This window comes from Patagioenas fasciata, chromosome 1, assembly GCF_037038585.1.
Source record: "Patagioenas fasciata isolate bPatFas1 chromosome 1, bPatFas1.hap1, whole genome shotgun sequence".
Classification (NCBI taxonomy): Eukaryota; Metazoa; Chordata; class Aves; order Columbiformes; family Columbidae; genus Patagioenas; species Patagioenas fasciata.
In genome coordinates, this window is record NC_092520.1 from 47,195,531 (window position 1) to 47,222,558 (window position 27,028).

Genomic DNA, 27,028 nt, shown 5'->3' on the forward strand with positions numbered 1-27,028 from the left:
CGACAGATGAATGAAACACCTCGGCTGAGAAAAATTTCTGGACCACTACCATAAATGACCACTACTCAGATTCAGCTAGTGTATAAATGGAGCATACTGGAAGCCCCCAACGAGTTGGTCTTTGTTGGAGTAGCAGGTATGCAACTGAAGACTCTCCTCCTTAGAATGGCCATCTAAGGAACATTCCTGAGGAACTGAGACATGTTGCCAACCTGGTAAGCGATCTGGGTACCCCTGAGAGTCCTCACTTGGTAAGAGTGGGAAGATGCGCATTTTGAATCATCACTCTAGAGTTTTGGGATCTGATCCCTTGAGTTTGAGTCAGCTGTGTAATATAATAATTGAACACCTAAACCATATCTGAACTGTGTTTTACAATGTTGTCAGAGTGCTGAATAATTTTGGATAGACCCTGTTTCTAGTTGGTTTTCTGCTAAATGGTTCTGGTTAGAATAAATTCTGGTGCTCACTGCCTGCCCAAATTGACTTTGGGGTGCCTCTGTGACAGATTAGGACCTGGAGGTGTTTGCCACTTCCATATTTATTCTAGTCATTCTGTAGCAAATAGAGCCATTTCAGTATTTATTCTTGTTGATTCTGCAGCTTTGTAAGAGTTGAAACATCCAGGTCATCAAGAAGACTGATCCAGAAAGCAGTTATCTAAATTGGCCTTGACTACCCTTGATGTCACAGTGTCCATAACATGGGTTAATCACAGGCTCTTCTGTGACATAAGGACATACAGTTCTTTCACCTGTCACCTTTGAAGCTTCATTTTTCATGCCTGGGGGCCTTATTTACCTTTCTTTTCAGAGTTGCTCATTGTTTTAGCATTCTTTATGATGAGGAAAATATGCTTTCTATATATATGTTTATTTATATGTAATTAACAGCATGACATCATAGAATCACAGAATCATTTCAGATGGAAGAGACCCTCAGTGTCATCAAGTCCAACCATAACCTAACTCTAGCATTAAACCATGTCCCTAAGAACCTCGTCTAAACACCTTTTAAACACCTTCAGGGATGGTGACTCCACCACTTCCCTGGGCAGCCTGTTCTAATGCCTGACAATCCTTTTCGTGAGGAATTTTTTCCTAATATCCAATCTAAACCTCCTGTTACACCAATGATTGTTTTTCTAGCCTAATGAAAATTAAAAACAAAAGTATTCTTTGTGCCTTCTAAGAAAACATGTAAGCCTCTGTTACCATACTAAAAAGCCACGACTGTTTCAGTTGTGGACATCTGTAGTTACAGAGCTGCTGGCTACCACATTCTGAGGTACAGAGAACACTAGACTTCTTCTGGAGGTTTCCTACCAATGTTATATTATTTGAGATGACACTGTGTTAAAATAGGACTTGTTAAGTGATAGGTTTCTAAATGAAAACCCAAGGATATAAACTTGTTCTTCATTAGCAAAGTAAGAAGCACCACGAGGTGAGGCTGTCCAAAGCCTACATACTGCTCTTGAAGAAAATGGCCCTTGAGTTTCAATGGGCAGATAGGGCACATCTGTGTACAAAGGGCATTAACAGCATCACAAGGACAACACACACAAGTCAGGCAATGCCTGAGTGAAGACTGGTGGCTGTCCTCATGGCCAGCTCTGTCATTTGTGGCCACAGACTCTCTTTCCCAGGCACTCATGGAGCAGGAGGCTGGCTTCTCACTTGGACAGCACACAGACAACAAGGTGGGTCACCCCGTAGTTCACCATATCTCCCCATGGCTGCTTTTCTACCCAACAGATAGTATCTGCTGTTTGCGTATAGCCAAGGAGTTGTAGGAGATGCGAAGGTAGGCAGGTGTCTGGGCCACAGTGATCACAAATGGTTGTGTTTAAAAATTGTTGGTGTAATGAGATAGAGGGCAGCAGAGTTGCTAACCTGGATTTTGAGAGACCAAACATTAAGCAACTCAGGGAACTAGTCCACAGTGTCCCCCAGGAAACTGCTTTTGAGGAGTCAGGGGTCCATGACAGCAGGTCACTTTTTAAGAACCACCTTCCACAGGCACAGGAGTGGGCAATCTGATGCATTCAGGCAAGTGGGGCAGAAAAAACTGGTTGCTTTTTTTGTTTTGTTTTGCGTCAACAGAAGATGACAATCACATGTTGAACAGTTCCATAAATGACTTTGACCTGGCCTGATCTACAGTGATTTTTTTTTTTGCATCTAACTTCTTATTCCAGCAAAATTCCCCTTTTTTCTTTCCTCTCCACATATTGCAGCAGAGGCAAGTCATGTATTCCAGTGGTGTGATGGAAAAAAAACTCTTCCAAAAACTCTCCTCTTTTCCCACTAGAGGGCTCTTCCAAAATACTCATGAAAGATGGTTCCAGTGACAGAGATTCTTCTGCTCTGTAGAGGGATTTATATTAATAGCCATGTTTTGGGCATAGTAATGGCTAGCTTGCAATGAAATTAAACTAAAAGAAATCTCTGTCAGGTTTTGCAAAAAGAACTGGATATTGATATGTGGGTTTTGTTGTTGTTTTTATTATTTTTTATTAAATCTAGACATATATTTGCTCAGGGGTTAACTAAAAAAAAACCCAAACCAAACCGAACCAAACCAGAAAACAAACCCACAAAAACCCCTATGCACATTCTGAGGAGTGAAGCTGGCAGAATTTTAGCTATATAAATATTGGAAATGTAAGAATAATCGCAGTGTGTACACAAGTACTTGACATCTTTGTTGTCATAGTAATACGTCCATAAAGCTGTTGGCTCAAGAAACCTTGACTGTGTTACAAATCTGAAACTAAACACTTGCACCGGCGCTCAGTAAATATGTTGTTCAACTAAAAATAGAAATTACTGTCATCAGCAAAAGGTATCCATGAGGGAATGATATTTCCTATAAATACACTAAGGCACATGTGGATTAGTTTAATGAAGAAGATGTAAACAAACCAAAGAACAAAGCTTTGAATGGAGGAAGTATGATGCATAGAAAATGTTCAAGGGAAACTTTTCTGCCAGTTAAATCCTTACTGTTATGCCTTATTTAAAAAAAAAAAAAAATCTTGTTTGTTGAACAACTATTATATTAAGAACTTGCAAAATACTGTCCCCAAAGAAGACGATCAGTTTTACGAAGAATTTCAACAGGAACTGGATTTCTTCTATACTTATGTTTTCAAACACCCACCTGTGGTTTTGAGTATCTAGTTTTTAACTTTCTGCCTGATATACCTGCAAAGGGCACATTTTCAGAGGATGATTGCTTAGTATTTTCTGATTGTAGCATTTTCTCAAAACCAAGCACATATATAACTCAGGCAAAGGTCCCAAAAAATCATTCAAAATAATTGGTGACATTTTATATTTAGGTCATGGAGTCAGAAACATGAAAACATTTTATAAATAATAATTTATTGGCCTCCTATAACCCTTTTTATGTTTCCATATTTATCTGTAATCAGAAAGAAATTGTTATAAACTATTTTGATATTCAGATAATTTTGGCAAAACTCATGCATAGAAATAATATCAGAAGTTTTAAAAACACTGATGAGGATAATAGCGTGGATAAAAAATACTGATAATAATGCAGTTCACAGTTACAGGTTACAACAGGATTTCTACAGAGATAATTCCTTTAGATTTGTTTGCCATGAAAGCATAGACATAAGACACAGACAGATATCTCTTTCAGCTCTAGAATTTGATTCCTATCAACAGTTATTATAATTTTGTTGGTTTAAAAATCAGTGCTCCTCACTATTTACTCAAAGAGGGTAGGGGAGTGTGGGAAGCCCGCAGAGAGAAGCTGTGTCAGATTGTGAGGGGGCAGGAGGAAGACCCAGCTCCCTGACTGAGGAGCTCCCAGCTGTCCCGTGCAAGGAAAATACCGGCTTGCTCTGAAGCCCAGTCAGATTTAACTGGGTTAAATTAGTTCATGTACAGTCCCATTAAAGTCAGTTCATATTTGGAGTTGGTGGGCAGCCTTAGCTAAGGGCACAAATGGACTTTGGAAGAGATAATCTAATTGTTCTTTGGCAAAAGTTATAAAGCTAACTAAACTGTAACTTCAGTAGAGCACAGTTAATCTCCACACGCACACACTAATCATTTCAGTACATGAAATCAAAGTAGAAGCATCTTAGGATTTAACACACTACAAAAACCTGCAGAAATTTTCTATTGATTTTCTCAAGGGTAAAACCCAAGACTATATTGGTCTATATACAGCCCAATACATATGTAGCCAAAATAATTCAATATATATTGGATAACTGTTCTTCTAAAAGATAATGAGCAGGAAGAGAACATACTTTCATGTAGATAGACAATAAAAAAGTTGTTGGCCAGATATACTGTCTACACTTGGCCCTTTTTCACCATAATTTTGGCATTTTCCTAGTTGGTAAAGGTCATACTCCTGTTATTTATTGAGCCTCAAATGTGTATTTGTCTTTTTACAAACATATAGAAAGTAGCCATGTTCCTACTCAAATATTATCCAAAACATTAGTTACTTATAATAATCTGAGGCATACACAAAGCAGTAAGCACAAGGTCATATTGGGGGGAAAAAAAAAATATATATATATATAAAATGTATTTTAAGAAGAGTGTTGAATGACGAGGGAGAGTTGTTTGGTTCATAAGAAGTTAGAAGCAGTTAAAAAAAATATCCCAGGCCCCTGTGCTTAGAGACAGGGTTCAAGGAGGAGAGAAGCAACCAGCTGTGGTTGAGGATGAAGTCAGGGATTAGATCAGAGGACTCATGCTAAACAAGTCCATGTAACTTGCAAGGCTACATCATTAGTGTTTATAAATATGTTAAGAGTGAGTGTCAGGAGGGTGGAGCCAGGCTCTTCTCAGTGACAACCAATGATTGGACAAGGGGCAGTGGGTGCAAACTGGAACACTGGAGGTTTCACTTAAATATGACAAGAAACTTCTTCACGGTGAAGGTGACAGAGCACTGGAACAGGCTGCCCAGGGAGGTTGTGGAGTCTCCTTCTTTGGAGACATTCAAAACCCGCCTGGACACCTTCCTGTGTAACCTCATAGATGAGGTGTTCCTGCTCCAGCAGGGGATTGGACTAGATGATCTTTGGGGGTCCCTTCCAATCCCTAACATTCTATGATTCTGTGATTCTGTGATTGAGTGCTGAGAGAGCTGGCTGATGTCCTTGCAAGGCTGCTTTCTATCGTATTTTAAAGTTATTGAGATCAGGGAAGATCTCTGATAACTGGAGGAAGGCAAAGGTTGCACCCATCTTCAAAAGAGTCTGAAAGGATGATGTGGGCAACTATAGGCCAGTCAGCCTCATTTAAGTCCCCAGGAAAAAACATGGAATGAGTCCTCTGGGAACAAACTCATGGCACATGAATGTGGAGAAGATGTTTGGAAGAGTCAACATGGATTTACCACAGGCAAGTCACGCCTGAGCCACCTGATTGCCATCTGTGATAAGGTGGCTGGGCTTATGAATAAGGGAAGAGCACGGGATAGCACTTGTCTTGACTTTAAGAAGGCTTTGATACTGTCTCATAATCTTATTGTCTGTTTGTTAGGACACTATGATCCAGATGGGTGAACAGCCAGATGAGTAAAGAACTGGTTGGATGACAGGGTCAGAGGGCAGTTCTACTTGGAGGCCAGTAACAATAAAGATCTATGAGATCTATGCTGTGACCTATACTGTTTGACATCCTTATCAGTGACCTGGAGGAGGTGATACAGTGCACTTCCAGAAAGTTAGCAGATCATACCAAACTGGGGGGACCAGTAGATAAGCTGAAATACAGGGCTTCCATCCAGAGGGATCTAGACAGATTGGAAAAACAAAACCAAAAACGGACTGGCAGGAACTTTGTTAAACTCAACAGGAACAAATGCAAAATCCTACCTCTGCAAAGGAAGACCCTCTGTCGGTGATATAGATTGGGACCTTCCAGCCTGAATTATCCTGTGCACCTTGGGCTCCCTTTAAGATTAACAACATTTCTAGGAAGTGATTAATTTGACCTATTTATTATGAGTATTTACCTTAATTCAGAGGAATGGTGCCATACAACTGCATGTTTCTTCACTATGAAGACAGTCCAGACAGCTAACTCAGATCTAATTATCAACATGTTAGGTGTCCAAAATTAGGTCAGGTGGATCCTACTCTGGGTGTTTGTGCTCCCTGAAAGGCCCGGTTGGATACCAGGGAGAGAAAGGAAGAAGTTATTTCTGTACAACGTCATAGACATGGACCTGTTGGAGAGGGGCCAGAGGAAGCCACAAAAATGATGAGAGGGCTGGAATACCTCTCCTGTAAGGACAGGCTGAGAGAGTTGGGGTTGTTCAGCCTGGAGAAGAGAAGGCTCTGGGGAGACCTTATTGCAGCCTTTCACTACTTAAAAGGGGCCTATGAGAAAGATTGGGACAGAATTTTTAGCAGGGTCTGTTGCAATAGGACAAGGGGTGAGGGTTTTAAAACTAAGAGAGATCCAAGGTGGACATCGAGGAAGATTTTTTTTACAATGCAGGCAGTAAAACACTGTCCCAGGTTGCCCAGAGAGGTGGTAGATGCCCAATCCCTGGAGACATTCCAGGCCAGGCTGGACGGGACTCTGAGCAACCTGATCTAGCTGACAATGTCCCTAGTCATCGCAGGGGGTTGGACTAGATGACCTTTGAAGGTCACTTTCAACCCAAACTATTCTATGATTCTACAGCTGTTGTAAAACTTGCCTCGAAAGATACCTGAAATCTGGATTCAAGTCCCTATTTTTTTTTTTTTCAATACAAAACCTCATTAATACCAAACTAATAAATATGTATAATATGGATTTTCCCCTCTCTCTGTTCATTATGACTGTTTTTTTTCTTGATTCTCTTCTCTGACCCCTTACACCTTGCACAGGGCTGTGCCCTTTGCCCTGTGCTGTTTCTACCATGAACCTGTAGCTTCTTCCTGAAGAAACCACAGGGCCAGCTCTTCCTGTTCCTCAGGAAATGGTCCAGCTGCTATTAAGCCTATTACTAGCTTGTCTTGACAACGGCAAATTATAAATAGCTTGTTTAGGTGCTTCTGCTGGGACTTTGATTTGTGGCAAAGGAACACATTCTGATTTTTAGATTGAATTGTTCAAAAACACCTTTTGTCAAGTAATTTGTAAATAATCTACAGAAATAATATTCATGCTACCACAGCATCTTGCCCCTTTCACCAGTGTAACAGTAACCCTGACATAATCTGTTTCTATATATGTTCTGTAGCTGTATATATAAACATAAAAAACATTGCCATGCTTATTTATGTTACTAATAATGTGTTGGCAACAAACAATACAATTAAGTACATCAGGATATCAGCCTCATTTCTAGACTTTTCAAAATTATGTCTTTAGCTTAATTATAAACATGTAGTGTGATGGGTGTTGGTCTTCTCTCCCAAGCAGCAAGTGATAGGACAAGAGGAAATGGCCTCAAGTTGTGCCAGGGGACGTTGAGATTGGATGTTAGGAAAAAATTATTCACAGAAAGGGTTGTCAGGCATTGGAACAGGCTGCCCATGGAAGTGGTGGAGTCACCATCCCTGGAGGTGTTTAAAAGGCATTTAGATGAGGTTCTGATGGACACGGTTTAGTGCCAGTGTTAGGTTAATGGATGGACTTGATCTTGAGGGTCTCTTCCAACCAAAATTATTCTATGGTTTTTCATGTCTTGTTAGTGTTCTGTGCTTTATGACCTTTGGCTTGGTTTTGATGTATATTCATTATACCAAGACACTCTATGCTGTTTTTGTTCTGTCACTTTACATCTTAGTTCCTTTTTTCTTTGTGATTCAAGCAACAACATCTTTGCTCATACTAATTCAAAGCAATACTGTGATACTACATTTGAAAGAGTAGGTGTTCCTGACACAATTCTTGCTTCTACATGGTGTATTTTGTCTTCAAACATTCGCACCTCAAGGCATACGTGTGATTGAGCCTTGGGAATGTGTGTTTCCTTTTGAAGTTTGTTTGCATTGCTAATTCACAACAGGGTGCAAAGTTAAGATTTCTGAGGACAGAAAAAAGGACTGATCACCATTCTTTTATTTTTGGCATCTCATCCATAGACATGTACATTTTGTTTCCATAATTACTGCAAACTGTAAACTTTGTACATATTGACAGATTAATTTTGTACTAGACTATTACAGAAAACTCTAACATAGAGACTGATTTGCATCTATTTTGCTAAGGAAGATACCTCCTAAATAACAAAACTGGTAAAAAATCATATCCACTCAAATAACTTTTGTTGGTGTATACAATATGGATTAAATGAAAAATATTGGATGAAAAGATGTGACCTCTGTGACTTTGTAGAAATTAAGTGAGTGTTTAACTTCCAGAATACAAGTAGTCCTACTACATGTCTCAGATTTAGCTAGTTTGAGTACTCACGTTGCTTTAAACACTAGTTACACACACTGTCCTACTGCCAATGGAAACTGAAAACCCTCAGCACCTTTTAAGACATGTGCAGCTCTCCTTAGGGTTGGGATGCTACTTGACTCACATGTGTACCTCTAGAATGAGTGTGTATTTTACCCTGGATTAGGTTGCAAGGAATAGTTGTTTGCTAGGACCCATTCTTTTTATAATTAAGAAAAGGACAGAAATATAAAGCTAGGAAATAACTGTTTTAAAACACAAGCCCAAGTCTGACAACTGAGCAGATAAAATTATGCCTCAGATACCCATCTAAATAATGTTCCTTTCCTTCTTCACTTCGTGAAAATGCTCTCCTTCAAGAGTCGAGTTGTCCAATTTTTTGGTCTTCAGTCTTGAAAACACTTATATATGTTCTAACATTTCAGACATCTTGAAATGGCATAAATAGTACCATTCCCATGTAAATTTTACGCATGTGGAAACCTAAGCAGTATAAGTCTTGATGCAGAATTACCTGAAAGAACATTTGAGCTATATTTTACCAACTTCCCTCTTACCTGCTTCACTCTCTGCCCATGCTTTATCATACGTCAGAAGGTCTTCTGTATTATGTAATAGATCTGACATAGAAAGCAAACACTATTCGAAATTGTCTTTTTTGTTATTGTTACTTGGTGAGATTAATGTTACCACTGTTGCAAGGTCTTCATTGGAACATCTGCTGTACACAGGAGTGTTTCTGTACTAACATGCTTCAGTTATTTGCCTGAAGACCACTGCAGAAGAGGTTCTTTGTAGGAACCATATTTATCACTCAGCAAAATTAATTACCGTTACGTCTCCAGAATTTTTCTGTCAAATATTGGCTCTAGAACAGATCTCGCTAGCCTAGGTTTATTTTTTTTCATGCTGCTACTGTTATAATTATCCATTTAGGATTAAAAGACTTCTCTTCCTCCTTTACATTTTTCTTACAACTGTAGTCTTACAACGTATTTCCAGTAGACATTCACAGAAAAAAAAACCTGTCAGAATTTACCACCAATACTATACGCTCAGTCTTCTGTTATCTTTATTCATGTCCAAATAACATATTCCATTTTGGAATTAAGAAAATTAATATTGTGGGTATATGAGCACACGCAACCATTTTATGCACCGATTTGTAATGCCTCTACTTTGCCAGGTATTACTCCTTTTGTAATTATGACACTGATGTCACACACACATTTTGAATATTACAGAGTCTTAAATGGTGTTTGGAGTCTCAAAATCAATGTGCAGCCCTTTGCACAGCCTGAACATGAAGACTTTTTGGAGAAAAAAAAAAAAGAATCAAGATTTCAGTAGTTATTCTATGTATGAAATATCCTCATTAGTCTGATTGACCATGGTACAGTCTATAAGGAAGTTTTTCATTTTAAACATTAGGTATTTATATGCTGGGGGAAAAATAATCTCTGGTTTAGTTCTGGTTACTTCACTGGCATAATAAAAGTATGAATTTTACCATGTCATCTCAGGGAGAAAAAGGAAAAAAAAAAAGACTAAAAGCCTCTCTGGAGAACACAGAAAAATATACTAAATATTTTCCAACTCTTTTTTCTACCTGCGTTTGCACAGCTGGAGTATTGAGGTAGCTCAACTGGAGATGTAAGCACAACAGGCAGCCACTCTAGTAATTGTACCAGATGCTTAAAAGCTTCTCCTCAAAGTTCTGTTACGATTTTTTTTCCTTTGTCTGAGGGATCCTAAGGCTTGTTCTCCCCTCAATAGTGAGCAGTGTATTTCTACTTACAGAGGAAACTGATGCCTTAATCTTAGCTTTTGCTTCCATTTGGCTCCTCTCTTTTACAGTACTTTAGAATTGAAAAACACAGTTTCAAGATCTCATGTGTAGATAATTCCCTGCTTAAATTGATACCAGAAGAAGTAGATAGCTCTGGCAAAATATACTTTTTTTTTTTTAATAGCAAATCAGGAGGAATAACGGCTCTTTTTATGATTTTTGTAAGCTTCATCCAAATGGATAAGAAAACCTTTAAATTAAATTTCACATTAAAATGATCAAACTCCATTCGAGTCAACTTTCAGGTTATAATTGTCAGTTACAGGAGAATTAGACATGTCATCTTTGCCACTTTCTATAACATACTGTAGCACGGTAGACTTAAATACAGGTAGGCCGCTGTTCTCTTACTCACACTTTCTAAACACCAGAAAGAAGCAATCTCAAAACAATCACCTGAGGTCTGCAAGAGTACTGTTTTCTTAAAACATGTGATTAGACCCTGACCCAACTCCTTAACACCCATTAAAACTACAGATCTTTCTGTCCCTAAGTTTCCTTTCATATAATCCTGATGGCAGCTCTCTTCTGACTAGTCCTTCTGTCCTCACCTGACACAGCCCCCATCAGCACATCTCATGCTACCCACTGGTGCTCGTCGTTGTCTTAAGATAATTGATGAACTAAGGATATGTTTTTGCTTACCAGTAAAAACAAGCAGTTCACAAAGGTAACTTTATAAGAGTTGTCTTTCGAAAGTTCACAACATTTTGTCTTTTGAACCAAGTAACTGTATGTTTATCTTTGCCAGAAAGCTTAAATAGGCATGAAGAGATGAAAGTACTTGGCTGACCTTTCTTCATTTCTATATAGCTTTAGCCTTACCATGGACATCTTTAATTTTTAACTTCTAAACCAGCACCGTGACCTATTTTTCTTTTCATGTATTGATTTACTATGTTGTGAAAGGCTCCATGTATAAACTGCTGTGTGACAGAGACCAGAAAAAATCATAAACCCATGGAAAATACAGTGGGGAGTGACTCCCAAGAACTACATATACTAGTGTTTTTCACCATTGTTATTTACTTCCACTAGAAGCAATCACACTGATGCCAGTGAACTACTCAGAGTAAAATATTGCTTAATACAAGCAAGAGGATCACAGTCTGGCTGCCTAAAAAATACAGTACAAGGAACAGGACTGAATCTCCAAAGTACTAACTTTCACATGAATAATCCCACATTTAAGAAAGTCAGATGGTGAAAAGCTGGAAAGAACATCCTAGTCTAGTGGGAAAGATGTAATGGAAGATCCTTTCTCACTGATATTAGTAAACAAGTGGGTTAGGCTAATCTTTTTTCCAAATGGGAGCAGTAGAAACAGTACAGTAAAATAAAATAAAATTTTAAAAATCATTTAAAAAATTAAAAGGAGGCCTTGTCTTTAGAAATCCTGATGACCTAGGACTGCTTACTAGCCATATCTGTGCTAGCAATTTAAAAAGGCTGGGGAGAATCCTCAGGCACTGTAATTTAATGTCTTCTATCATTAAACTGCAAGTATGATCCCTTGGCAAAGTCTGGGCTTTGCCCAGCTTTCTCACAGTTCCCAGGCATGGTTTGGGTAATAGCATCGGTAAGAGACCATTCCCAACAGGCAGTTTAGGCCAGGCCACCCTGTTCTGGAGAGCCTAGTTGCATGGGTATGGGGGTGGTGGCTGCTCCGTGGCAATCGCCTTTAGTGCCAGAGAACAGTCCTTGGTACATTCAATTTCTTAATATAGACCAGCCAGATGACGTGGAAATTTCCAGATGCCTGACAATTCAGAAAATCCAATTGCTTAAGTTGAATGTATGGCTTGAGGACCTAATTATAGACGTATTTTTGAAAAGATGTTGGCCTGAATAACTGAACAAGTACAGCGCGAAGAGTTCTTCCTTAATGCAGGAGGAAAGTTGATGGCCAGGAGATGTGCCAGCTGTATCCTTCCCTCTGAGCACTTTATTGGCTTTCCCCTCCTCTGGCTGCTCAGTAAATGCCCAAAAATGCTCCTTCCATTGCCCATTTGTACATAATTTATGCACTCAGAAAGACTTAGGTTATCAGCAGCAAGCAGCTGTGACAAAAATAGCAACACAAATGACTTGACTTGGTTTGCTTATACTTCTTTACTCTCTATTTTACAGCACTGCATTTTCAAGCAGATTGTGCCTAAAAACTAGTTGATGAACTAACAACTTTCAGGCTGCAAATATGTAAAATAAATCATTATGTTAGATGCTCAAAGAGGGGAGAAACCCCATTGCTCAGATTTCACTCCTTGAAGTGCACAGCTTCTTTTGGCTTTAATGAACCATGAAAATATCAAAGGGATAACTTGTGCTTAAGTATTTTGATGTTCATTAATCCTTGGATTGCTTTAGTAAGAAAAAGTTGTATTAGTATTGTATAGCATTGCATCACACACTTCTATTTGTTTTTTGTTTGGTGGGACTGTCTCAAATTTTCAGTTCTGTTAAAGAACAGAGATTCTCCAGCAGTCATTGCAGGGTGATGATCCTTTAAACACACATAGTGGAAAAATGTGTAGAGAACGTGAAAACATCAGCCTGTTTCCTATAAAAACGACCCTTTAATGTGTCCCTCCCTTTCAACCTATTTACTATTTCAAGATATTCTGGAAGAAGGGATGGAAAATTCAAATGAGAATTATGTTCCTGTAATGAAAAAAATATATTCACTAACCCAAACATAAACTGGTACTTTATTTTATAATATATTGAATTGTCTTTCATACTCACATGTTTCATCCATGGAAAACAAAACTTTTAAGAATCTTTTATATAAAAGACAGTCTTTCACAATTAATTTTTGGAGATAAAATTATCTGAAGAGTAATTATAACCATTCTGTCTGTGCACCCAGGCCTTAATTTACTCTATCCTCAAATAATTCTCACGTAATGCTTGTGGGTATTTAAATTGTTTTACCTTACTGGTATTTATGTCCACAGGCTGGTGGCTAATATAATTTGTTTGTTGATCTTAAATTCCTCTTTCCTAATCCAATAATTATTTTTTCTACATATTATGTATCTCTTATCATTACCAAATTATTAGCATATCTAAAAAGATGGTAGAACTCTTTGTAGTTATGGTATTCTGAAAAATTTACCTTCAGTTAAACCACTTCTTCAGTAGTGCCTTTAAAGAAGATGGAGTATATCCCAGAGTACTCATAAGCTAATACAACACTGAAGAGAGGTTTCCTTCTCTATCTATATAGTACATTTTTCAGTGCCAAGCTGAAAACCTTAAAATGTTCTCAGATGCCAAATTTTTCATCAAAACTCGAGGCTATTTTACAGAATGCCATGATGTGCTCTTTTTCACATTAGATAAAATCAATATATTTAATAGTATTTTCCATGTTTTTCTTGAGTCTGTGACAAATGGAAAATATTTGATCCGACAGGGTACTTTTACTCTAAATCTCATGCTCTTCTGGCCTAATTTTCTTTGATTTTGGGATAATGTAATGAAGATGGAATTAATGGTAGAGACACCATGACAATCTTTTGATTTGCACACAGTGGGAAAGGTCTGCACAAGACTACTTACTTGCACCCACAACTGGTTGGTGTTCACAGTGCTGTTTTGCCTCCTCATGAGTTTCCTAAAAAGAGCTCTTGGTCTGGCTACGGCTCAGGCCTTTACCTCCTTTGGAGCCCATACCAAACAACTGCTGATTTGGTTATGGGGGGGTCGAGTTCCTTCATCACATACCCTGAGGAAGTGGGACATTTTATATGATCCAGAGGCCCAGGCTGTCCCTGGCCTTTCTTCTGCCTTATCATATTTTTCAGAGATTCTGGTTCCAAAGACATATGATCTTTGAGGCACATCAGTTCTCAGTTTTTCTCTTCCATCCTTCTCAAAACCCTGTTCATATCATTCTTGTTGCCATATTGATGGCCTTCTTGTTTGCATCAAGATCAGTCCTAACATTCAGAGTTTTAAAATCCAGAAGCCTGTTTCATTAATAATAGCTGATACCCCATCTTTATTTGAATTCCTCCAAAACTCTGTATTTTATAAGCAACTCAGATATTTTTGTCCATTCTTCATTGTGCCAAGGTTTGGGTTTTTTTGGCTGCCTTTCAGTGCTTTATAGCATCTCAGTTCATAGAATCATAGAACAGTTTGGGTTGAAAGGGACCTTTAAAAGTCATCTAGTCCAACCCCCTGCAATGAGCAGGGACATTGTCAACTAGACTAGGTTGTTCAGAGCCCCATCCAGCCTGGCCTGGAATGTCTCCAGGGATGGGGCATCTACCACCTCTCTGGGCAACCTTCACCACCCTCACTGTAAAAAATCTCTTCCTCATGCCTATCCCAAATCTCCCCTCCTTTGGTTTGAAACCATCACTCCAAGTTCTATTGCAACAGGCCCCGCTAAAAAGTCTGTCCCCATCTTTCTTATAGGCTCCTTCTAAGTAGTGAAAGGCCGCAATAAGGTCTCCCTGGAGCCTTCTCCAGGCTGAACAGCCCCACCTCTCTCAGCCTGTCCTCACAGCAGAGCTGTTCCATCCCTCTGATCATCTTGGTGGCCTCCTCTGGACCCTCTCCAACAGGTCCATGTCTTTCCTGTGCTGAGGGCTCCAGAGCTGGATGCAGGGCTCCAGGTGGGGTCCCACTGGAGCAGAGGGGCAGAATCACCCCCCTTGACCTGCTGGCCATGCTCCTTTTGATGCAGCCCAGGATATGATTTGCCTTCTGGGCTCCAAGTGCACATTGCTGGCTCATGTCCAAAACTTCCCTTATTAGTATTCTGACAGACAAAAGCTAAGTGGCCTAGCATCACAATTTTTCAGAGTATGTTCTGAACCTACGATTTTGCATATGTAAAGCATATCTATAAATTCTCCATGTCCAATATGGAAAGAGGTCAATAAGAGTAATGCAAGCTAAAAATATTCATTAAATATGAAATGGTTGAGAGGTACAGGCTATTAGACTAGTGTAATTATTGTCCATAGTTTTTACTTTTCATCAATACTTGATTGGAAACCAGTCAGATTCCAAGAAGGAATATTATAGGAGCAAATTTTCTTATACAAGAAACCCTAGGAAAAAAAGGTATTTTTCAACAGAGACAGATAATGCCTAGGAAAGGGAATCTGAAAGCTCAGGTTCTGGCTGTTCTTGGTATTCTTGATCTCTTGCTCTAGCTCTTCTAAGGTTTACCATTTACTTGATTTCTAAAATATGTGTGGAAGTAGTTCCGTGATTTTACTCATAGTTCAAGAACAGAAACGAGGCAAGACTTGTGGGAGATTTTAATCTATAAGATAACTGCTAGAACTGGGAAAAAGGCAAGCACAATAATCTCTTTTTAGGGTATTATCTCTCCCTACACACATTTCCTCCTTTATGTAACAGCTGTATAATTTAAAATGACCCATCATTTGTCTGGGCACCTTTTGTAATAGCAGAGTGTTAATGGAAAAAGTTATGGATCTATACGGTTTTACTCATCTGCTGGGCCTTTGTTGTCAGCCTGTTGTTTCATTTTGCTAATCATTTGTTTCTGTAACAATTTAATTCAGTCTGTCCATTTTTAGTAGTTGAGAACTTTAACAAAAAAAGGCATCTCAGAAAGATAATTTTATCAATTAAAAAAAAATGAATTGCTACTGTGAGGTCCTTTTCCATTTCGTAAGAGGCTGCCATGTGGGCTTCCTGAACTGGGTAGGGAGAAGGAAGAGACTTAGAAAAGATGCAAAAGATTGGTTCAGTTGCCTCAACTTTCAGTTACTATTTCAAAGGCCATCAGGTTTCTCAGATGCAATCTGACACCTCAAAAAGCTGAGCCATCCCCTAGGTTCTGCCAGCCCTATTAGGATGCCTTGAGTATCCTAGAGCATTTGAGGGAAAAAGCGTGGTGGTTTTGTTGTTGTTTTGTTTGGGGGTTTTTGTGTGTTTTGTTTCTTTGTTTGTTTGCTTTTTTGTTCATTTGTTTAATCTAGCATTTCCAATTGATTTGGTAAGCTGCGTAGGACAACTATAATGTGAAAGGAAATAATAAAAGGAAGTAATTGCAGTAATCTAGCTTTACTTTCCCATGAACTGGGGCAAGTCTAATAACTGTCATAAATTAATAGTGTCTTATGGCTATATTTTTTTTTTTTTTCAAATTCCAGTGGTCTGTGTTCTGATCTATGGGATATCTCCTCTATTCCAGAAAATAATTACTTAAAAAAAAAAGTTTTGGAAAAATATAGCAGCTTGATGACACCTGAGAATTCATTTCAGGGGGATTTACAAATCCTGTTTTTATAGCTGCTTCATGCCTTTGGGCATATCAAAACAGTTAGGGACATTCAAAGTATCTGGCCCTTACAGTTCAAAGATGTTTATTTTAACCTTAGGAAATTCTACTACTGAAGTACTAACTGTTGTTGCAAAAGGCACTATTATCTTATTCTAGGCTTGTTTAAAAAGAAATGGTAGTGATTCACTGAATTAATTATTCATACTTGGCTGAATTAACATGTTATTGTACCAAGATATAGGAAAATACAAAATTGTATTTGTTCTTTAGCTTTAGACACAGTGGTATTTTTTAAAAAATCAAATAGTAATGTGTACTTTGGTACATTTTTAGCATTCATGCCTCCCTCTAATAAAACGTGACGCAAGAGCTTTAATCCAGACTCTGTGCAGACAAGGATGCTGTTTCTGGGGAATGCCAGACAATGTAGTAGCTCTTCTGCAGTAGCCAGGGAAAACATATTTCCCCTTACAGTTAGCTGCTAACTAACCTTTTTATCCATTTTCCTTTTCAAGTACCAAATTCTGCCCTTGTTGAGGTGAATGAGAGCTTTTGCAGGAAATCTGCTTTTGTTCCATAGAAATTTACAGGAAGGAAATGGTCCTTTGGGAAGAGTTCATTCCTGTGCCTTTATGAATTTTCTATAGCAAAGATTACAGCAACAGCAATTCCACTACATGTACCTGCAATTCAGAGCTACCCTTAAACTCTCATTGCTGCTGACTATGTGTGTGTTTAGCTGTCTTAAAATCGAGACAGACATTTAAGAGCCTCCTATGGCCTTAGAAAACTAACTTTATTCACTTTCATAAAACAACAAAAACCTTCTATTTATGCCTTTTGCATCCATTCCAACTCTATTTATGAGATACCTGGTGCTGCAGTGCTGCACATCAGATGCCTCTTGTGTTTTGCTCTCACAAAGGGAAACTGGACTGTATCATTGTCTGTCTGTCTGAGAGAAAATTAGATTACACCTTGCACTTTGAAGCAATAAGAGAAAGTCATGTCAAGATTTTGCAGTCTACAGGACATACTGAGTCATGGAGGGACCATTCAAAAATCATAAGCAATTGTAACATTCACTTTTGCTTGCTTCATTTTGTGAGAACACCAGAGAGCAGCTGGGGTTCTGCATCTTTTCTTGGTTATTGTGGGTAGAAATCAATCACACATTTGGAGGCAGGTATTTAGAATCATGAAACCTGCATGAAATTCAATACAAAGTCAACATACAGTAGTTTATTTTTCCGAAGAACCAAGTTTGAGCACTTGCCTATGAATATTTCAGCTGTGGTGTACATAGTGCACATACTTAAGACATGTTCTAGTTAGCAAAGCCTGTTGGGATTGTGCTTGTGTCCTAAATGTTGCCAGACTTCTGTACTGAAAATGCAAGGAATGAAAGAAGCCTAGTCACCACTTAGTGGGTTTACTTTTCCTGTTCATGCTGTTGGGAAGTAAGACAGACAGTCACTCAGTATTTGAGCCATCAACAGACTCTGACTCATTTATATTTATGCCCTAATCATTTGGTTTTGCATAGACATTATTTTCTTTTTCTGGTGTAGGTATTTTATCTCAGTTTTTCACATTTAAGAGCTTTTATAGCATGATGGTGATGTGATGATCACAGAAACCGATTTTAAGAGAGTTTACAAACACAGGCACTAAATATAATTACTCGCCTTCAGTGGCAGCAGTACTAACAGTGCAATGAACTAGCAACTTGATCTATTGGATATATTAATTTGCCAGCTAGATTTGGACAAAAGTTGTATAAGAGAATGTGGTATCAGCCTCTTTATCCTAAAAGAGGATACAAGCACTGATTTCCTGAATAATGACTGATTCACTGTAACTCTCTTGACACATGAATCATTACATTTTTCAGTAATAAATGTCAGGTATAATGTTTAGAAACAGCAGAGCAACAAGTTACAGCAAAGATCCGTACTGCTTTTTCCTTTGCTAAATCTGAACTTTGTATCAGTTATCTCTACCCTGGTGATAAGTAACGTTCTCAGAATTAGTAGAGGCTAATTCCATGACAAATCCTGAGGCTCCCATTACAAAAAAATATATCTCTCCTACTTCAATGGTACTTTTGTTTCTCTGATTCAGAAAAAAGCTTGAAAAGCTGTCTTTTCCCCTCTCTTAGCTCTGGCATCTGGTTCAGATCGAGTTAAGGCTCTTTTAGTTCATTCAAACATCTGGTGCTATAAATATTCATGCCTTGGTAGGATTCCAAATTTTTTTGTGTCCATTGGCTTCTTTTTCTAAAAAATACATTAGGGGGTTTATGTGAGGGAGGCTTTCCTCTTTCTGAGTGCTTGCTCAGAGTTATGACTGTGTCTTCAAAAGTGGTGAAGAAGGAAGAAAACTGAAGTTGTATTAAAGCAGTATAGCTATACTGAGTTAGACAAACAAACAAACAAATAAAACCCCACAAACATTTAGACCAGCATCCTCTCCCTGACACCAGTCAACAACACATGACACATTTGACAGTGCTAGCATGATTATACATCGATTTCCTCAATACTTCATTAAGCCTTGTCCAAAGTTAGCAGAGAAGCCCTTCTCACTAGCAACTGAGAAACTGGAGTGAATGTGGACTCCAGCTGGAACAGATTCTCCATCCTTGGAGATACTCAAAATCTAACTGGGCAAGGCCTGAGTAACCCGATCTAACTGGGCCTGCTCTGAGCAGAGAACTGGACTAACTGACCTTTGCATCTCCCTTCTAACCTACCTGGTTCTATGACTCTGTCCTTTCTATTCAGCATCCATCCATTCATTGCTAATCCCTTGGTAGCAGAAAAACAAATCCTTCTTGCATTTATCTGAGATCTTTTCAGTTATGTGATAAGAATGCCAAAATACATACCCTGTAGCTTTTAGAAGGCACGCAGGGTATAGCTAGATGCCCAAGCTCCCATTACAGTTAGTGGAAATAAAATTAATACAGTAAATAGTTGCACTAAATTTCATGAGTCTAGGCTGCGCACATTCTCTACAAATATGTTACTAATTTGCCACATTTAAATTACAGCTTAGGTTGTCCCTGCCAATATGGTGCACTACAACTTGTGCAGTTTATGTAGGTCACACGTTTTGTGCAAAATGGGCATTTACTGCTAGTCTAATTAAAGTCTTGACAGTGTAATCAAAGATTTATTATTAAGCTGAGTAGAAAGATACTAAAAATTATAGTTCAAATTATCCAGACATTCAAGCTCATGCCAATTTTGACACAGTGAAAACCAAAATACCTAAACTTCATAGTAATTGTCCCTTTCTCTAGTATTATGCTCACCCTTCCACTGTCATTCTGGTGACAAAGAGATCACATCACAAGACTGATGTCTTTTGTCTTGAGAGGAGGATATCATGGTGAGCCATCCATGGAAGAGTTATAATGTTGGTGGGCTCTTCCTCCTCTTTTCTGGAAATACAATGTTGGTGTTCCTGGTTTCTTACTCCTTACTCCTGCCCCCGCTTAGTGTCATTACGTACTTGCTAACACAGTCCACTTGCTCCTTATTCTTTGGTTCACAATTCCATATTACACACAAATCTACTATGTATGATATGTTTTATATATACCAAATGCCCATTCTTTGCTCTTTTTGTTACTCCTAAATTGTTTTACCCAGTTCCCAAGGTTGCATTCCTTCGATGACCAGTAACTGACTACCGCTGAGTTGCTTATGACCCAGGGGCCTCTGTTATCATCCTGTGCCTACACTTTCAAGGCTTCAGTTATCATCCTATGCCTCTACTTCTCTACACTGCATTTTATTCTAGCATCATAAGTAGATCACTATAAGAAGAAAAATTACATGTTGTATGTACTTCTTATAAAAATGTATATTGCAATAAGCCTTACACCATTCAACTGTACAAAGCCAACCAAAGGCTGAAACAAATCAGGTGACAGTCACCTGCTGTTACAGCGAAACAAACTAAACTCAACCTCCAGATAGGTCAAGACAAGTCCAGGTGAATCCTGACATGTCCTAAGGCCTATTTTGTCAGCTTAACTCAGAGCCTGAAGCCTGCTACTTGTAATGGCAGCACTGTATGTGCTGGGCTGTAAGGCTGAAGAGTCCAGAGAGCCATGCAGCTCACCCTGTAACAGATATTGCCACTGAAGAGCCCAGTCCTGCCTGTGTGTTCTGAATGTGTTTTGAATCCTGGTAATGCATTCCTTGATCTTCAAGGAGAGTGAATTATTAACATTTTCTTTACCTAGTTCTGATAATGCTAAGATCAAATAACATTTCTAAAAGACATTCTGAAAAGCATATGCTTGGTAAGACTGTTTTGAAATGCAAATACCATGGTCTTATCTACATATACTTTACCTCTGTGGGAGCTCATATGTCAGAACAACTGGTACATTACACATTTGGAACCAGCTTTTCTATCACCACTCATAACTCTGATGCTGTCCGAAGGAGCCCAATAAATACAATGCTTCCTTCATGACTGGGACATTTGCCTCAAAGTCAAAATAGTCAAGACCAGCATGTCCTTCCAAGTAGACAATTGTGTGTTGAGTTAAGCAACATTCTGTGTTGCCTGTTGACACCTGTGTTTCAGTCATATTCCTGTAGTACTTGCTGACTTGTCAGTATACCTGCCACAAGTAGATTCACTTTTGCTGCGATTCCTGCGCAAACCCAGATCTTTATCTCCAGTTGTGAATATCAGAAAAAAATGCCGGAAAATGCTCTAAGTCCCATTCAGCCTGCAATTCTGGGCTTCATTTCTGTTGAAACTTGGAATGGTATGTATCAAAGGCTAGGAAATTTGGTATGATGCATACCTGAGTCTGTCCTTCAGATGGAGCTGGGATACAGTCAATGGCAACAGGATCTAGGAAAGGAGTCTTAGATCCTTAAGTACACGGAGCAAAGAACTATTTCTTAGTTCCAAACAAATTCTCTCCAAGTATCAGCCAGCAATATGGTTTCTCACACCTGTTGGTTTCTAAGTTTCTGAAGGTTCTTGCAAATAATTTTTCAGCTGTTCCTCTTCCTGTCTTGTGTCTTCTTTTCTTTCTGAAACTTAATATTGCTTGCAGATTTTACAGAGGCTCCCATTTTCAAATCCCACTATCTTGCCTATTATTATATTTATAAGTGCAAACAGCTTAGTAGCAGTGATTGGGCACTTCTGGAAGCTCTCACAGTAGTGTATTCCAAATGACAAGGAAATAAGCTCACTTAATTCTTACCAAATGTACTTACAAAGTTATAGGCTCATGGCTGGAACATGCTGTGGTCACTCATTCTTCTTTCTTAAGATGGGCAAAGAGTTGTGTGTTGTTTTTTTTTTTTTTCCTGTTATGGCCACATTGCAGAACTAGCATAGTGGTTGATGCCCACAAGCTTTTCACCTGTCTAGCATGTGAGTACTGTTTCAGAAGTACAGGAGACCAGTCTGCTATGCCTCAAATTAACTTATTGAATATTTTTTCCCTCTTTCGTCTTATCCCCCTTGTTCTGTGATGAGCAAAGTTAGCCCTTTAAGTGGCCTTTTCCTCAACTTTCCAGCCAGAAAGGGCTAATCAACTGAGATATCCTATTGTTAAAAAAAAGAGCTACAACACTAAGATGAAGTACCTTCTGCTATTTTTCTGAAAAACATACCTTTATCAAAGATTCACTCTGTGCACCCCATGAATCACTTGTTCCTGCTTCCACATCTTGTCCATTTCCCTTTTATGTCTCAATTACTTTAGGAGCTCCTTGCTCAGCCATGCAGGCCTCTCAGTGTCTTTGATATCCTACCTGTCAGGACAGATCTTTCTTGAGTTTAGAGGAGGTGCACTTAGAATATCAACCAGTTCTCCTGGACCCCTCTTCTTTCCAAGGTAATAACCCATGGGATTCTGCCAAGCAGATCTCCGAAGAGGTTGAAGTCTGCTCTCTTGATAAGCAGGGTTGTGGTCCTGCTTTTTGCTGTGCTTCCTCTTCCTTGGATACTCCTCTGGGATCCTCTGGATCCTCCTGGACCCTGTGACTCCAGCGGTCCCACAGTCACTGCAGCCAAGGCTGTCTCCAGCTTTCATATCCCTGACCAGTTCTTCCTTGCTTTTAAGTATCAGGCCCAGCAGAGAACCCTTCCTTTTTGGTTTCTCCAGGCTGAGAAAGCTGGGATTGTTTAGCATGGAGAAGAGAAGGCTCAGGGGGTTCCCATCTATGTATATAAACACCTGAAAGGAGAGAATAAAGAAAAGGTTGCCAGATGCTTTTCAGTGGTGCCCAGTGACAGGCACAGGGACATTTATCTTAGAATTAGATGAACTGTGCAATGAAAATGCCTGTTGTTCTCCACTCACTATAAAGCAAACAAACAAACAAAAACCAAAACAAACAAACAAAAACAAAACAAAACAACAACAACAACATCCAGCTATCTAGATCTGATGCAGACATCTGTAACAGAAACATCAACATTTAGGTGAGCTAACTGCTCTGTAGTGGAATAAGTCTGGACAACACAGCTGACAAATATTTCAAGATAAGTGTTCCTCCTTTCGTTTAGCTACACTGACATAACCATGTGCAGGATTAAACCCTTACTGAACTGCTGAGTTTAGAGCACTTTGGTACATTCCCAGCAGCATTTAAAATACTCCAGCACAGAACTGTATTTTTTTTGCCTCAAAAATTATATAAATGCTGAAATATCATGCCTGAAGCTATATACATGCACCACAACTGAACAAAAGCTGCCTTCAGTGAAAATTGTCACAGAAGATTATTTCTCAAAATTAATTTTTACTTTCTGCCACTGCAGTCCTAGGTCAGCTCAGATGTTGTTCTACTTAGATTCAGCAAACTAGGCATTTTTTCCAGAAAGCTATATGCTTTTGAAAACAAGAGGATGGAAAAGACTTGAACAATTTTAACCACACTTGTGACTACGTTTGTGTAGTTCCTGAGGTGTGTCTGGATAAAATTCGGGTGACTATTTCTATTTAGCTAAAATGAGTACAGTGTATCTTGACAGCGAGACACATGTTGTTTGACTGTTAACACACTAGTCCCAGTGAAAAATAACATTTTTCTCCATGTTTGACAAGTTGCCTGTTGAGGTAAGGGGTCACATTCAGGCAGTTTTAACTGCCATCTAAACTCATCTGTCTAGCTAACAGATGAAAAATTAGGCACATCGGAAATCCTCTAAAAGTCGTCTGAAGGGTTTTGCAAGATGCAGAATGCTTACTCAACAGGAAACATGAGGCACGGGGCCTTAGAAAGAATTTAGGCTGAGTTAGCATTGCAGCTGGCTGGGTTTGGTTGATGATATGGTGGTTAATGGCATGGTAATATTACATTTTTGTTTATATTCTGACTTCTGTTCAAAGCAGACTAAGCCAGCATTACAGGGAGCTGCTGTAATAGTGCAGCACTGTGTGGTTTTTAATGCAGTTGTATTACAAATACAGAATAAAAGACTGGTTCCTAATCCAAGAAGTTTATCATTTCTGCAGAGCTTGATTTTATACTGACAAAAATTGAACTGGGCATAAAGCCTGCTCAAGAGCTATATATGGAAAACATACATAATGATGAACAGACTGAAAGTTATTTAAAACAAAACCATTATCGGTACTGTGCAGGAGAGTGAGTCACAGGACATCTAATTTGAATGATCAGCATCATCTTGATACTGAAAGATCATTTTCTCTTTATAGTTTTTCAAACAGATTTTTATATTGTGTTATAAGTGTTAGGAGAAATGCCAATACACTAGATTTACTGACCTAGCAGTAACTTACCATGAATATGTACTCAGCTTCTCTTTGTTCCTGTAGAACAGAAATGCATTGCAGTTAATATTTCAAAGCAATATTGGCACTACAAGAACATGGAGTTACTTGTCTATCTATTACTTGGCCTTTCCTCTTCTAGCTGTTTCAACAAAATTATTTTCAGATAACATCCAGGCCTCTACTGTTTAGATTTTTGGCATACTTATTGTTACATAATTTCACTCAGAAGTGTTTCAAATTATATACAATATTCACATCATTTACAGAAGACTGAGAACTATTTTTTTAAGAGTAGCTTTCAGATTAATGGCTGAACAAATATTTGAATAAACTACTTCCTAAATACACACTAGGAGTATTGTCTACTTAATCATCTCTTACTGATAATACAAAAAATACAAGTATTGCCAAGATCAGAGTGGAAATGTCTTGTCCAAATAGAACTTAATAGCAATGGATTTTTTCTTGCAGAATCTGTATGTATTGACTTTCACTGCACAAAGCATATTGCCATCTCTATTTTTTTCCATTTCCTCCATTTTTCTCAACAGATATCAAGGGTTTGGGTTTGGTTTTTTCATTCTTTGTTTTCTAACTGGAGGTATTTTCTCACATATTTTCCATATTCCTTCATAATTTGGCATAAATTTACATTCTTTTATTCTGTATTTCTGCTTCACTGTCATCAGTTTTATCGACTGTGCCTGACTTCTGCACATTCCATACAACCTTGTTTGTCGAGAGGAAACTTCAAAGCCATATGGGGATTTTTAAAAAATATTGTTTATTTCTATAACAGCACAATGAGCTCTATCCAGACTATTTTCTTAACATCAGATCTAGATCTGAAAAAACACTGAAAAACTATACCATATGCATTTTTTAAGAATTGTAATTAATCCAGTATTTCCAGCCACCCTCCCACCCCCCAGTAGCATTCATCACTGGTGTTTGTTACACACAAATAATTAAATTACTATATTTTATTCCAAGGCATTTTCCAAAAAGTAGTGATAAACTCATAGATTTTAAAAAGAGAAAACAGCTCTAAAGAGAACAACTTCAAACTGACACGTTTACTCCTCTGATTCTTCAACTGACTTCTCTCAAAGTACATGCACCTCTGCTAAGAGGTGGGACTTGGCAGACCCATCTTACTCCCTGTCAGAACCTCCTCTGTCATCTGCAAGAAATGCTGTCAGCCTTTGCATTCATTCTTCCTTTTTTTGATAGAAATGTACAGTTATTCTAAATTTGTTATATTGTACAGCAATCACAATAGGACAGTAAGAAATTGTAATATAAATCTGCAGTATTGGTTTTACGCGTGTTTTTGAAGATAAAATTAATCTAGTTCTGAAACCTACCTATTATCAGAAACCTTAAAAATTTGAATAGACTTATACAGGTGAAGAAGTGTAAAGTTTAATATGGTGCTTTCTTATTTGCTGGCCATTGACTGAATAACGAATGAAAAATGAGTTTAAAATTGCTAACAGACTTGTTCAGCTTGCCTTTGTGCGATTACATTCAGATTCATCTGAATTTAGATCGCATCCTTCAAGTCAACTTTTCCGAGAACTGAGCTTGCAACAGCTATTCACTACCAAGAAGATTTTTTCCTTGGCTTGTTTTCATGGTGGAGCAAAGTTTAAACTGTTGTAAACTTGCTGACTAACAGCCATTAGGTTTCTTCTTTCCTATAATGAATCTGAAGCAATACTTTCTTTTAAATGCCATTTTGATGCTATTTTGTTTACATGCTATTTAAAACACTCTTTATGTTTCCTTACAGATCTTTTACAACAATTTACTACAGGATCCAGAAAACAGTGCTATTACTGTCACTGCAGGCCCTTAAGGTTTAAGATGGTCAAACTGAAAAGGTAAATATTAAAACTGGTATTAAAGTGTTTTAGTCAACATGATCTGTTCATCTAAGTAATAAAGTTCTAATAGTTCTGAAATACACATTTCTCACATTCAATATATATTCTGAACAGGAGAGACATGGACATACTGGAGAGAATCAATGGGCCACCAAGATGATGAAGTGACTGGAACATCTGTGAGGAAAGTCTCTGAGACTTCGGATTGTTCAGCCTGGAGCAATGAAGGCTTGGGAAGGGATCTCATCAATGTATACAAATATATGCAGGGAGGGTGCAAAGAGGATGGAGCCAGGCTCTTCTCAGTGGTGCCCAATGACAAGACCAGAGGCAATTGGCACAAAATGAAACACATAGGAAGTCCCGTCTGAATATTAGGAAACACTTTTTTTTTTACCTCTTCCTGGGCTGAGATGTTACATGCAACACTTCAGAAACAGTTTACTTTGGGGGAACCTGTTTGTAACAATATAGAGGACACTAGAAGTTAAACGTATTACATGAATCGTCCAAGTTCCATTTCCCATTAAATACGGTAATATAATTAATAGATTTTCCTTCTATTTGGTAACTGAAGCACAGTGCAGTACTCCGTACAAACTATTCTTAACTCAATATGGCCTTTACTAATAACCGTTCCTTTCAATACAGCATAATGCAACATAGAAACTTTCATTATGTATAGAGGCAAAGGGGAAAAAGGAGGAAATCCTGTTAGGAAAATACTAACATTAATCCATTTCTAGCCTATATTTCTCTGCCAACTTTGTTTCCTAACTGCTTGGGCTTCTGATATGCAACGGAGTTCTTGTA

At 38.4% G+C, this 27,028-nt stretch overlaps 1 long non-coding RNA gene across 1 annotated transcript; it reads left to right on the forward strand.

The window, feature by feature from the left end:
* LOC139826983 (uncharacterized) lies at positions 1–26,684 on the forward strand. The gene is made up of 3 exons (XR_011737151.1): positions 1–215; positions 26,122–26,212; positions 26,330–26,684. It is a non-coding gene; the product is annotated as an uncharacterized lncRNA (long non-coding RNA).
* The last annotated feature ends 344 nt before the right edge of the window (positions 26,685–27,028 follow it).